The 15,569-nt window shown below is 35.0% G+C and overlaps 1 long non-coding RNA gene across 1 annotated transcript in view; it reads right to left on the reverse strand.

Moving 5' to 3' along the window:
• The window catches only part of LOC145270745 (uncharacterized), a 15,448-nt gene extending 12,420 nt beyond the window's left edge, over window positions 1-3,028 (reverse strand). Inside the window, exon 1 of the long non-coding RNA XR_013865543.1 lies at window positions 2,870-3,028. This is a non-coding gene — a long non-coding RNA (uncharacterized LOC145270745). The remainder of the gene's footprint in view (window positions 1-2,869) is intronic.
• Window positions 3,029-15,569: the final 12,541 nt, after the last annotated feature.

A 15,569-nucleotide genomic window follows, 5' to 3' on the forward strand; every position in this document is an offset into this window, starting at 1 on the left:
TATATATATATATATACACATGATATATATATATATATATATATATATATATATATATATATACACACACATGAGTGGGATTTTTCTTTCCAGCCTGGAATATGTGATAAAAAAAACTGCAATTCATTCTGGAATTTACCAGTATTCATTGGATTTTACAACTATTCTGGTAAATGTGGCTATCAGAATACCCTGGCCAAATCACCACAAAAAAAAAAAAAATCATCATCCGCGTCCAAACTTAACCACCAAACCAGAACTCTTAAAACAGAATGAAACGAAATTTATTTTCATTACTTGCAAGGAGACCCGACGTTGCCCAAGATTGAATGATGGTCAACAAATATTCCACACTCCTATATTCTTATTGCCATCGAAATCCGTGAACTCACGTGGGGGGAAGCTTCACATGCCTCCATGCAGTAACTTAGTCCAAAATATATGTTATTCTTCATTGCACTCTAGAGAACCTATAGTTTTCTTTATAAAATTATTTTATATAAACTTCTTTCCAGTTAATGAAACAAAAAAAAACATTAAGAAATTTACGTGTGGGGTTTGGACCTACAGACCACGTCATGAAAAAAAAAAAAAAAGAACACGTAAATTTTCAAGTCTTATAAAATTCTTTGCAGTTACTGAAAAGAATTAAGAAATTCATGTGCAGAGTTTGAACCTACAAAATACGTCAAGCAAAAAAAAAAACAAAAAAAAAACACAATCAACAATAAAATTTTCATGGCCTGTTGTTCTATCATTGTTACTAAGTGACAACATGGAAAAACTGGCTTTACCGATGACAGATAAATTAAAATAATGGTTTTGATTATCGATTATCGGTAATTATCAGGGTTATCCTGAGACAAAACTTAACTAAGATCACTTCCAGACTTATACACTAAAGTTCTGTAAATTTTAAAGAAAATCTGTTCAGCTGTTTCGGAGTCTATAAGGAATGAGTTCACATTATTTTAGTTGGGTTTGTATTACTATAGACATAGATTCGAAAAAGTTGTCAAAAAACAAATATATAACAAATAAATGTTATCAAAGGCAAGATTAGTTACTTTTCTAGCTAACTGGATATGTTTTTAGTGTTTTTATTTAATGTGACATGTTTATTCAACTCAAAAAACATACAGTGTTTACCGATGTATTGGAAAATTTAAAATGGCGCTGGACTCTCTCTTTGACACGGTAAGTTTGGAAAATGAGTTAAAAATAAAGAAATATGCAAAATACTGTTAAAACCCCACTGACTATATGTCAGCCTATGTTACGGTAACAATGTAACATATTGAGCGAGTTTCTAACAGTATTTTTTTAGTTTTAACTCATTTTCACAAACTTACCGTGTTCACCAGAGAGTGCCCCGCAAAAATTCCTACAAAAATTCTGATACTGCTTGCCCCGCCATTTGCAATTTTCAAATACATCGGTAAACATTGTGGTGTGGTGCTTGTCTATAAAAGGGGCGAAAAAAAGTTTTTACAAGAAAAATCTGAAAAAATCTTTATATGTATAATATAACTTTTCACTGCATGTATAATGAATATTATAACTTTTCACTGCATGAAGATGTTGTATTCCAAAAATCACGTAAATCGATTTATCAAAGATTTACTACACACCATCTTGTTTGGGAAGTAACGTGGTGAAAATATGGGATCGACAAGGGCAGATCATTTTTTTAATTCGAAAATGTTTCATTATAAAAAAAAAAAACTGTTTTAGACATTCTTTTTAGGAAAAGAAGTCGTTATGTTAATTTCCTATTTTTTTATTTGTATTATAAAAAAAAAGTGTTTTCGACATTGAGGAAAAAATTAAACAATTTAAAAAGTCGATGTGTGTGTGTATTTTTTTTTTTTTTTTTCGAACAAATAAATAACTGGGTTTTACTGTACACATAGATTCGAAAAAGTTGTCAAAAAAACAAATATATAACAAATAAATGTTATCAAAGGCAAGATAAGTTACTTTTCTACCAAACTGGATATATGTTTTGTGTTTTTATTCAGTGTAACATGTTTATTCAGCTCGAAAAACATGCAGTGTTTATCGATGTATTGGAAAATTCAAAATGGCGCGCGACTCTATTTAACACGGTAAGTTTGTGAAACTACCTAATATATGTCAACCTATGTCACGGTAACATATATTGAGCGAATTTTAACAGTATTTTGTCTAGTTTATTATTTATAACACCTTTTCCCGAACTTACCGTGTTAAAGAGAGAGTCGGGCGCCATTTTGAATTTTCAATTACATCGGTAAACACTGTATGCTTTTCGAGCTGAATAAACATGTTACATTGAATAAAAACACGAAAATTATATCCAGTGTGGTAGAAAAGTAATTTATCTTGCCTTTGATAAAATTTATTTGTTATATTTTTGTTTTTTTAACAACTTTTTCGAATCTATGTGTACAGTAATACAAACCCAAATAATTTTATACATTTTTTTGAATTGTCAAGATTCATTTTCTCCAGTAATATCGGTTTACCAAATTTCTGGAATGATAATTTTAATTTAATTTAACGTTTCCGGAAGTAATAAATGTTAATTTTGGTAAATTTATTCTTTCCCTTTCTGGAAGCAATCGTTCGGCAATATAATGATGTCTCCCCTTGATTTGGACAGCAAGTGCGTGAAAAAAATGGCGTCTCCAATTTCGGCAATAAAGTGTAGAAGCACCTCGTTTTTTGACAACTTTTTCGAATCTATGTGTACAGTAAAACAAACCCGCAAAAACATTTAAACGTAACTGTTACCGAAATAAAACGAAAAACAAAAAGTCCGGTCAGGGAAGAAGCGGAACAATTTTGGTCGCTCATTCTTCCGTTATGACAAATAATTTGTACTCACCTTTAAATTGTTCGCACTCCAAAAAAAAAAAAAACAAAAAAAAAAACAATTTCATTAAAAACTGAAAATCAAAGGTAAAACTTTTCCCTGTAAAATTGAACAAGAAAGGAGACAAAAGAAATTCCAATGGCCGGTGTATAGGAAGAATTGTCCCTCCTTAAAAAAAGGTGACCAATGTTTTGACGGTGTAAGACGAGAAAAATGAACACATCTTACAAGAAACACTTGTTATGGAGTTAATACAAAAACGGGCGCTTCTACAGAATTGGGACGAGATTTTGTAGTCGATAAATGGAGTCTTCACATTAAAAAAAAAAAACAAAAAAAAAACAATGGTTTCAACTGATGTTTTTGTCAATTCTAATAAATTACAATAGTAACTTCCAAATTATGCAGTCGAAATTACCTAAATATGAATTATTAAAAAAAAAAACACCAAAAAACTTTAATCGTGTTAGCAAGTGAAAAATTGGCGCCATCTTGTTTAAATTAAAACGGAAAATTACCTCCCTTTTGAACTCTCCTGTTTTCATCAAATTCTATTTTTTATTTTATTTTTTTACACAGGCATTACTCCATTATCAAGGCCAAGAGACCACTCAAGGATAAGGGTTAAAGAGTGTACAGTAGAAATTGGACAATATAGTAATCATTAGTAATGAAAATTCGGTAAATTCCATAACTTATATGGAACGGCTCATCAAGAACTTATTTACGTTAGACTTGAAGACAACCATATTGTAGTCAGCCGGAAAGCAGGAAAACGGAAGACAATTCCACAGGCGTGCAGTTTTAAGAAAGAAGCTTTGTTCATGGAATCTACGTTTAGGTTTAGGCACAGATAAAGAGTGGGGGGGGGATTATTGATAGTGTTTACAGCTAGACGAGTGTTTCTTGTGAAAGTTTGGCGAGGGGGGACCATAGACTGAAGCTCATTCGAACACTTTCCATGAAAATAACGATACATCAGAGACAAACTCGCAACATCTCTTCTGTGAGATAGAGGTTGCAAGGAAGAGAAAAGGACATCTCCTACGAGGCTACGAAGTTTATTTTGAACTCTATCAAGGCAGGCCAAGTCCTTTCTAGCAGCTGGGGTATTTTTTGCCGGGTGTCCTTCTTTGAAGGAGGGCTCGTCAAAACTCCATATCAGAGAGATCTCCAGTGTGTAAAAAAATGAAAATAGCAGTGAATAACCATGCAAGCAAATAAAAGCCACAATAGGCAGGCTCAAACCTGTAACACCAAGAAAAAAAAAAGGTGAAAAAAATTTATTTATTTTCTCTGATTTTGCATGTGTGATTTTAAGTAATCTTTTCTTGCAAATGATGAATCATACACATAAGGCTTCTCATTTTTTTGTTTTATTTTACTACGGTCGAAATCAAGGGGCCCACTACCTGCAAAGAAATTGAGATCATGATTTTCCTCTCCCCAATTAACCATTTTCATATGTTGTATATCTTTTGCTTTGGTATCCTGGTCTTACTGGATTCCAGGACAAGAATTTATCTAGTCTGGTGGAGTATCCAGCTTCGTGCTATTACTTGAGGTAACATCACTTGAAGAAGGTGAACCATTCCTCGTAAAAGCTAATGCAAGTTAGTCATAGTGAGGAGATCTTATTTGGCCAGCGAATACAAAATGTGATTTTGAATATTTGGTCAGGGTTTCCTTCTATGGAAAAAGTATCCTCATGCCAGGTTGTTTGACAAACCCCTGTACAGAAAGACCTTAGACACTCGAGGATAGTGTCTAGTAGGTATTCAAGGTTTTTCCTTTTTTTTTTTATTTAACTTCAGTAAGTTTCAAGAGATCAAGGGGTTAATACCTCCTGGAACTAACACTTGATTCTGTTATGATTTAAATTTATATCCGAGGGCTCTTTTAAGAACCTGCAAAGAAATTGAGATCATGATTTTCCTCTCCCCAATTAACCATTTTCATATGTTGTATATCTTTGCTTTGGTATCCTGGTCTTACTGGATTCCAGGACAAGAATTTATCTAGTCTGGTGGAGTATCCAGATTCGTGCTATTACTTGAGGTAATATCACTTGGAGAAGGTGCACCATTCCTTGTAAAAGCCAGTGTAAGTTAGCCATAGAGATACATTATTATAATTATTATCATATTATTGATATGTGACATATTTATCTTTTACATTTTGAGTGTGTGTGTGTATATATATATATATATATATATATATATAATAAAAATTACAATAAGTTAGGTAATCAAAATGGTAATCAAAATGGTAAACTTAAAATATATTATAAATATTAAAGAGTTAATATTTACAAGTAAAATAAACTCAGCCAGATGTAAAAGCTCAATAAAACCGAAAAGGAAATAGAGCTTATAATATGAACAAATGATTAATAAAACATGTTAAAAGACATCTTGAAAAAGAGTTAAAAACATATTTAATTTTAAAAAAGGAAACACAAGATAAGTGGATAGTGCTTAATCCGCGGAGTTTCGAAGAAATACTCTCCTTCTCATCAGAGGGCAAGAATTAGCAAAATGCAGGATCGGATTTTGCATATAAAAGTATTTAATGAAACTACAAGTAAGTCACAGATCTTACTTGGTTAAAAAAAAAAAGTGAGGTAAGGGGAACAGGAGGCAAAAGAAAAATGATAAAAAGATTTCACATGAATGGACAGCCCGGTGAAGGGTAAAAATCCAAAAATGGTAAAATCCAAAACGGTCGAATTTAAAAATTTATATATATATATATATATATATATATATATATATATATATATATAATAAATTTCCTACATACTGCTCTGACTACACATCGAGCACTCTAGTCCGGTTTTTTCACCACTGGTAAATATATATATATATATATATATATATATATATATATATATATATATATCGAATATTTCGTCAAGATTTACTCATAGGGAAAAATATCTACAGAAAGATCTTAGACATTTGAGGTTCATCTCTACCACACTTTTTTTTTTGCAAAGGAGTCACTACTTATCAGGGCCTGGAGGCCACTCGAGGATAAAGGTTAGTAAGCGTACAGTGGTCAATGCAACCAAAAGGAAGAGAGTTCACAGGTGTGCAGTTCTAAAAAAAAACTTTGTTCATGGAATCTACGTTTAGATTTAGACACAGATAAAGAGTGGGGGGAATTATTGATAGTGGTTTCAGCTAGATGAGTGTTTCTCATGAAAGTTTGGTAAGGAAGGACCATAGACTGGAGCTCAGACGAGCACTTGCCATGAAAATAACGATAAAACAGAGACATGCCCGCAGTGTATCTTCTGTGAGAAAGAGGTTGCAGGGAAGAGAAAAGTGATTCCCCACTAAGCTATGAAGTCTGTTTTGAACTCTGTCAAGGCAGGATAAGTTTTTCTAGCAGCTCCTGCCCAGATGTGGCAACAGTATTCCATCCATGGACATACCTGGCTCTTATATAGATAGAGAATTGCATCAGCTGTGAGATATCTACTGGATCGATAGAAGGATTCCACTATTTTCCCAGCGATCTCAGCAACAGATTTGATGTACGTGTTCCATTTCAGATTAGGAGTAAAGGTCAAGCCCAGAAGCTTGTCAAAACATGGAGCCTCCTCAAGATGAGAGCCATTCATTTCAACCGATGCCAGATGGGGATCAGAGCGGTGATGCTGTAAAGATAGGGGCTTGGTTTTGGATGCATTAAAAGTAACAAGCCACCTTTTTCCCCATTGTACAACATGCTCGAGATCAGAGGAAAGAGAATCAGAGAGAACTTGGTCGTTTACGGTCTTTGAAGTACTGCCATAGATGGTAGTGTCGTCAGCATAAATATCTACAGATAATCTAAGAATGTGATTTGGACGATCATTGATGTAGATCAGGAAGAGAGTTCGGCCCAGGATGGACACCTGGGGGACTCCAGCATTAATATTATGAGCTTCTGATTTCTGTTCATCAACCACTGCATTTATGAACCTATCAGACAAATGATTTAATAATTGAGAAGACTTTTCCGGCTATACTGGAGATCTTGTGAAGTAGACCTATATATATATGGGGAGACAAATAAATAGAAACATTAAAAAAATCCCCTATACATATTTTAAATACACCCCTCTTTCTAAACAAACATAATATAAGGAAGACCCGAAAAGACTAAAACGAAAAATCACAATACTAAAATCCAAGAATCCAAAAAATAAATATCAAAATAGAATGAAAGCACCCCTACCCTTATTTCAGAATAGCTAGTCCCCCCCTCCCCACACATACACATTAGTAACGACCTCGGATCACAGTCGCCTTCCTAAGGAAGCAAATAACCCCAAAATACTATAAAACAATATGCACATTCCCAAACCAATAAAAGCAAACACACACACGCACACAAACACACACACCCTACCCCACCCTAAAGGAAAAGAAAAAAAACATTAGCAGAAAGAGAGAGCGACTACAGCCAGGTCAGCGGTCTCTCTCAACAAGCCCAATAAAAGAGTAATAAAAATTGAGCATGCCAATGAATAATAAACACTTACAAGCCTCCACCCCTTGGAAAAACTTCAAATTAACTACGAAATTTGCCACTTTTACATCTCCAACACATTTGAAAATAATTTCTGACGAGGACGCATCACAGAACGTCTGAAACGCACGAAAAAAACGATTTCAATGACTTAAAAACATTATTACAATGATCCAAACATAATTCTCAATGAAAAACCAAGACACGGAATAATAAAATAATGTTAAAAAATACACATTGTTGGTGACTACTCCCTTATTTAAATATATATATATATATATATATATATATATATATATATATATATATATATAATTTTTTTAAAAGTTTGTTTTTGAAATGTCATTATTTTCAATGTATACCACTTTTGTTTCACGGGTCTAGATTGTTATTTTAAAACAAGTCACCGTTAATTTTGAGCTAAGCTCAATGTGTCTATTTAATAGGGGACAGAGCATATATAGTGCAAAATTTTGTTCAAAATTTAAAGACTCACATTTTCTTTTTTATAACCCTCGTTTATTTCCTGGATTTTTTCCATTACAGCTGTTTCATTGATGAGTTGGCAATTTTACGATTTATGTTTCTGTAAAAATGTCCAAATGTCCTGTCCCCACCAACTTCTTCAGATGTTTATCCATAGGATTTTTACAACAAATGGTATATTTTTAACATGCTGGACATCGTATTTGGGTAAAAAGATTTCCAAAGCCATGCTTTCTCACTTCCTCCATCTTTTGATGTTATGTGTGGGAGTTGAAAACTCTCGCCCTTTAACTCAGGAGAGCGACCTAACTACATCACTTCCTGTTTCTCATATTTCACCCTCTTTTCCGCTGAACGCTCGACCAGTCAAGATGTGACAAACACTGCTCCGGTGGAGCCATGAGCCACCACCGCGTCCTGACTAGCCAGTCAACCGCAAGTAACGTTACTTATCTCTCAATGAGCTCTTATTCTTCCTATCATGTCGGGGTCACCAGATGTTGGAGACAGGACGGTCTGCAGTGCGATAGACGATCCCGTCCCCACGTTGATATATAATGGTATATTTTCGTCTTCATTGTGTGGCCTTTTGTCTTTTCAATTCGTCTACCATAAAATACATACACCATTATATATACAATGTGGGGACGGGATCGTCTATTGCACTGCAGACCGTCCTGTCTCCAACATCTGGTGACCTCGACGTGATAGGAAGAATAAGAGCTCATTGAGAGATAAGTAACGTTACTTGCGGTTGACTGGCTAGTCAGGACGTGGTGGCTCATATATATATATATATAGATGAGAGTCGGCTGAAGAGAGCCTGAGGCGGACATTAAGAGCAGTCCTCAACTACCGGGCTTGAAACCGTCGGTACCGACATAAATGTAAATTCCTGTATATATTATACAAAAAATATATTGCTCTTATTTCGAGAAAGGTTTTTTCCCTAATAATAGAGCACTGTATGGGATTTCTTTTTCTACAAAAAGTACAAGTATATATATATATATATATATATATATATATTCAGAATGTGTGACAGAATATATAATTATATATATAATGAGAGATTGTATATAAATTCCACAGCCAAACAACGTCGCAGCCCACAAGAGCCATGAAAGTCAACAAACCGGAAATCCAAGACTCGAGTTTCGCCCTCATTTGGGCTCATCAGTTAGACACATCCAAACTCAGGATTCGAAACCCGAGCCTCTTGCATGCGAGGCAAGCACTCTGTCAACTGAGCAAATGCGCCGCACACAAGAAAGGCTTATTAGCTATCATAGATCAAGCAAACCGCAAGGAAATCCGACTGATCAGTGTCTAACTGATGAGCCCAAATGAGGGCGAAACTCGAGTCTTGGATTTCTGGGTTGTTGAATCAGAGAGAACTTGGTCTTTGATGGTGTATTCACATGATTTGGAAGATCGTTGATGTAGATCAGGAAGAGAGTTGGACCCTTGAGAGACTCCAGCATTAATACTATGAGTTTCTGATTTCTGCCCATCAACCACTACGTTTATGAACCTATCAGAAAAAAATGATTTTATAACTGAGAAGATTTTTCCGGCTATACAGTAACTGGAGATCTTGTGAAGTAGACCTATATATGAATTTTTGGCTATATTACTATTTTCGACATGACAAGTAAGTACGTAATATTGTTTTTGCTAAAAGCAATATATTTTTTTTTAATCAATCTGTTGATTGAATCTTGATATATACAAAAATTATGAAAAATCGATTAGATCAATAGCAATAGAGTATTTTTAGTAAAAACATAGTACAACATAGTAAAAAACACTATTGCTATTAACAACAAATATTACCGCCATGACACAATGGAGTCGAAAATATTTCTTTCGGGATTATATCCCCTGTGTATAGACTACTACAGCGTACTTTTCTTTCTTTTTTTTTTTTTTTTTTTTTACACAGTGGTCACCACTTATCAAGGCCCGGAAGCAACTCAGGGATAAGGGTTATTGCAAGTACATTACGTTAGTGTGGAGATTTGATGAAGTGTTTACTTAAGGGGGCGGTTCATTAGGAATTTGTTAACGTTGGACTTGAACACATCCAAGTTGTAGTCAGGTGGGAAGCAGGCAGACGGAACAGAGTTCAACAGGCGTGCAGTTCTAAGAAAGAAGCTTTGTTCATGGAATCCACGTTTTGATTTAGGCACAGATAAAGAGTGGGGGAAATTTTTCACAGTGGATTTGATGTCTCTAGAGAAGATCCTAACTTACCCTATATGTGCTTCCAGGTTGCACTTGCTAACACCACTGCATTTATATTTGCCCTCTATCGGCCCCACAACAGCGGAGTTACTATCTTTAAGAGCATATCTGAGAAAATAGACCACATCCTGTCTGCACATCCCTCGACTAACATCCACATCTGTGGTGACTTCAATGTCCATAACGTGGAATGGCTAACCCATTCAAATAAGACAGATGATGAGTGGAGGTTTTGTCATGATTTTGCCATTGCTTATGACCTCACTCGGATTGTTCGCGAACCCACCTGTGTGCCCGATACTTTATAATGTCTAAGAAAACTGTGATTTTACCGAATTTCCTGCAAAATTACTTTTAACTTGAAATAAATGTCTACTCGATTTTTCATAATTTTTGGATATATTACTATTTTCGGCATAACAAGTGCATAATATTGTTTTTGCTTAAAATGACATATTTAAAAAAAAACGATCTATCAACTACATCTCTTAACAAGCACCAAATTTTCAAATTTGTTTTAAAAAGTTCAGAGGAGAGAGAATCAGAGAGAACTTAGTCTTTGATGGGTTATCTTTAGATAATATTAGCATTATAGCCCAGCGTTGCCCGAGTGGTGTTGGAATTTTTTTGTAACAATAATGGCGCATCCCCCCCCCCCGTTTACATTTATTATATTTTATCTGGTTCTTATATATGATTTTCTGTATTTTCTGTGGTATATGTATATATAAAGAAAAATTTTGTCTTGTAAATTTTACAGGTGTCAGTCAACCTACAGTTGACTGCCATTTTCTGTTGGGGGAGAATGTTGAAATTTTTTTGTAACAATAATAGTGCACCCCCCCCCCGTTTTCATTTATTATTTTTTATCTCGTTCTTATATATGATTTTCTGTATTTTGTGTGGATATGTATATATAAAGAAAAATTTTGTCTTGTAAATTTTACAGGTGTCATCCAACTGTAGGTTGACTGCCATTTCCTGTTGGGGGAGAATGTTGGAATTTTTTTGTACCAATAATGGTGCATCCCCCCCCCCACGTTTACATTTATTATTTTTTATCTGGTTCTTATATATGATTTTCTGTATTTTGTATCCTTTATGATTTTTAGTTTCATATACTTTGGCATTGTATGAAACTCCCTTTAATTTGGAGAAAAGAAAAATGCTAGCTCCGTGATGACATTACGAGCTCAGCACGGATTTCGGCCTCTTTTGAAATTCCACCGACGTGGAGATTGGACGTTCATTTCATTGCCCAGCGCTGAAAATGGAATTTTGACGAGCCTCCTTCAAAGAAGAAAACCCGGTAAGAACACCCCAGATATGCGACGAGGCATGCTTCTGAAAACTATCTACACAACTACGGTTTTGCACATATTTTTGAAGGAGTGTAGTTATTTTAAAAAAGACCTTATTTTACGTGACAAGGAATTTTGGAACCAGGGAGAAAATTCTAAAAGGACTTTAAACAAGAAAAAAAAAAAAGAAAATGGCATGTGCCTGACTGGCTTTCAATTTGTGAGTACGCTCCTAAAATTTATTTCATATGAGAGTGTGATTAGGAAAGACTATTTTGCATCATATTATTGTATTCGTTCATGGATAAGAACCAGTGTTATTTTTTTTATTATATATTGTTACCTTGGCGTTTTTTAAATTTAATGCCCGCAAAGGGGAAAATTTGCAACTAATTTTATTGTGAATAAAATCTCTTCTTCGTTTCAAAGCAAGACCTTCATATTTTATTTTTTACCCCCCTTTTTTGTTTCCTGCTGTCATTTTTTTTTTCAGGTTAGTTACTTTAGCATCGAATTTATCTGGAAGCAAGATGAAATTCCGACAGTGTTTGGATGTGTGTGTTGAGCTAAAAAAAAAATGTGATAGTAGGAAGGCTGGCTCAAACCTGTACGGAAAAGAAGAACGGGGAAAAAACCTGACGTTTTTGCTGGTACGACCACGGCCAAACTGGAAGTGACGTACGTTTTAATTAAGGCTAGACAATCGAAAGGAAAGGATGACTTTCAAAAATATCGGCGAAAAAAGCGAAAAGTGCCCAGTTGAAGGTGCAGATGTTGTTTTTAGCCAATTTTTCTTCAAAACGATACTGATCTTGTAAAAATCAATCGACTCTGTGGAAAGTTTTAGGCAGACATACGTACATACATTTATATATAGGTAACTAAAAATTTTGACCCAAACCAACTACAAAGCTGATCTCTGAATACCCTTTATGTAAAATTTCAAATGTTTAGCCCAGAAATTGTCTGAGTAATTTGGTAGAGATTGAAGAGGTCAAATGTTTTTTAACTTTGACCCCTATTATGACTTCTTAACATTTATTTTTGGGGCTCAAATCAAGTTATTAATTTAAATCCATGTCCAAGGAACCTATATCCAAAATTTTAAGTGTTTAAACCCAAAATCGTCGGAGGAGTTTGGTAGAGTTCTCAAAGGTTAAATCGATACTATTTTCTCTGAGTACGTTTATTTCTCCCAATGCCAGTCTCAAGACAAAGTCATTTTCTCTGACGTTTCTGAATTTTTTTAGACAAGGATTTGTTATTCTAAGTTTGGCCAACCAAAAACATACAACTGTGAATTACTTAGTACCTCTATCTAGTCATGGCAGACAGACGAGCATGCTACTCTCGTGAAGGGTTCTGTTCAAAATTCCAGAGTTTAACAGAAATTCTCAATAAAATCCACCTGAAGAAGGTCGTTTACATCACAAACCTTTTCTTCCTCTTTCCTCCTGGCTTCAGCTGGCAGCACACATTAGCCTGGGGTGAAAGCCTCAGGTTAAACATTACTACAAGCTAACATGGCGACCTTTCAAACTTCCATTTTTTTCCATGTGCGGTACCCAAATGAACATTCTTTATCATGCTAAAGAACATGCACTGACACTTACACATGACAACATGTCAACACACTAAATACATTTGTCCTTTCTTTCTTTCAATCGGCCTCCTTCATCCCGAATAGCTATAAACACATGTAGACTGAGCTGTTCTTGCCTCAACACGCTGGCAATATATTAATTCTTTCTTTACACAAAAACACTTCAACCTACTAACCCGTTTCTCTCTTTTACTAACAAAGATAACAAATAAAGTTGTTTATTAAATGTTAAAATGAGACTTCCTTTCGATGTCCCTTAATCTATAGTTCACAACTGTTACATATAAAGTAAACATATTAAAGCAATGAGAGTTATATCCCTTTAAGTTAAAAGTGTTTGATTTTCATCATTTTTCTTTTGTACGCATGTACTCTTCTAATCAAGACACTAACGAAGATAACAAATAAAGTTTGTTTATTAAATCTTGAAATGAGACTTCCTTTCGTTGTGTTCATTTTAAACTAAAACCCCTTTGTCACAGATTGGGGGGGTCTATTCCAAAAGCCGTTCTTAACAGTGGGAGGTTGAGAGGGGAGGGTGTATTCCGAAAGCCGTTCTTAACATGGAGAGGTTAGGGGTGTCTATTCTGAAAGCCTTTCCTAACATGGGGTGCCTATTCCAAAAGCCATTCTTAACATGGGGAGGTTGGAGGGTGTATTCTGAAAGCCGTTCTTAATATGGAGAGATTGGAGGTGTTGTAGCAGAAAAAACTCGCTACAATCACAGGCAGGAGCTAATTTTTATGGCTTGAGATTTGAAATCCATTTTTCCCTGGCTTGCCCAATCACAGGTCAGCTCTAAATCACGTGACCGAGTACATAAAAGGCAAAATCTGAACCTCCTAACCCTCTTTCTCACTGGCTTCAGTTGGCAGCATTCTCAGCAATTACTTCCTTCCATAGTTGTCGTTGTCTCACCATGTTTTTGGCCTTCGGGGCCTGTGGCGCAGTGGACAGAGATGCTGAATTTCTATGGTTCCAGGTGAGAATTTTCTGAAGATAGCGGTTTCAATCCTACCCAAAGCTGGCCAGAGGTTTACTCGGCCAAAAACGTGCTGAGACAACAGCAACTATGGAAGGCAGTGATTGCTGAGAATGTAGTTCGGAGATTCGGAGTTCCTCTCTCGTCATGGTTATCACCTGACAAAGGCCAGAGGAATAGTTGGCCGAAACGTCGTCAAACAACAACTGAGAAAGATGAGGAATAATTCTTCATTTTTGTTTTTAATTTATTTTCTGTGAGTTTGCATGTGTAAGTTTAAATAGTCTTTTCTTGCGAATAAGGAATTAAACACCTCACATCGATAAGGCTTCTCATCCATGTGAATTCTTATATGAATGGCTTAAATGACAATGTACAGCACGTATATAAAATAATTTTACCTTTTTTTTACATGGGGTTCACCACTTATCAAGGCCCAGGACAGGTAATTTACAGCATGTATATGAAATAATTTTACCTTCCATAGGACGGGTAATTTACAGCATGGATATGAAATAATCTTAACTTCCCTAGGATGGGTAATTTTCAGCATGGATATGAAATAATTTTACCTTCCTTAGGACGGGTTATTTTACAGCACATATATGAGATAATTTTACCTTCCATTGGACGGGTAATTTACAGCATGGATATAAAATAATTTTACCTTCCTTAGGACAGGTAATTTGCAGCACATATATGAAAAAATTTTACCTTCCATAGGACGGGTAATTTACAGCACATATATGAAATAATTTTACCTTCCCTCGGACATGTAATTTACAGCAGGTCTATGAAATAATTTTACCTACCATAGGACGGGTAATTTACAGCATGGATATAAAATAATTTTACCTTCCTTAGGACAGGTAATTTGCAGCACATATATGAAATAATTTTACCTTCCATAGGACGGGTAATTTACAGCACATATATGAAATAATTTTACCTTCCATAGGACGGGTAATGTACAGCACATGTATGAAATAATTTTCTCCCCTAGGACAAGGAATTTATAGCACATATGAAATAATTTTACCTTCAATAGGACGGGTAATTTACAGCATGGATATAAAATAATTTTACCTTCCTTAGGAGAGGTACTTTACAGCACATATATGAAATAATTTTACCTTCCTAGGACAGGTAATTTACAGCATGGATATGAAATAATCTTAACTTCCCTAGGACAGGGAATTTAAAGCATGTATACGAAATAACTTTACCTTCCCTAGGACATGTAATTTACAGCACATATACGAAATAATTTTATCTTCTATAGGACAGGTAATTTACAGCATGGATATGAAATAATTTTACCTTCCATAGGACGAGTAATTTTCAGCATGGGTATAAAATAATTTTACCTTCCTTAGGACAGATAATTTACAGCACATATATGAAATAATCTTACCTTCCCTAGGACGGGTAATTTACAGCATGGATATGAAATAATCTTACCTTCCCTAGGACGGGTAATTTACAGCACATATCTGGTGTGTTATTTTTGACGTTGGAGTGGGAACACGCATTTTACTCTCTTCAGATCTCTACAAATTGGCTACCCGGCGA

The sequence above is a fragment of the Euprymna scolopes genome, chromosome 46 (assembly GCF_053919585.1).
Source record: "Euprymna scolopes isolate OS-2025 chromosome 46, ASM5391958v1, whole genome shotgun sequence".
NCBI classification, from domain to species: Eukaryota; Metazoa; Mollusca; class Cephalopoda; order Sepiida; family Sepiolidae; genus Euprymna; species Euprymna scolopes.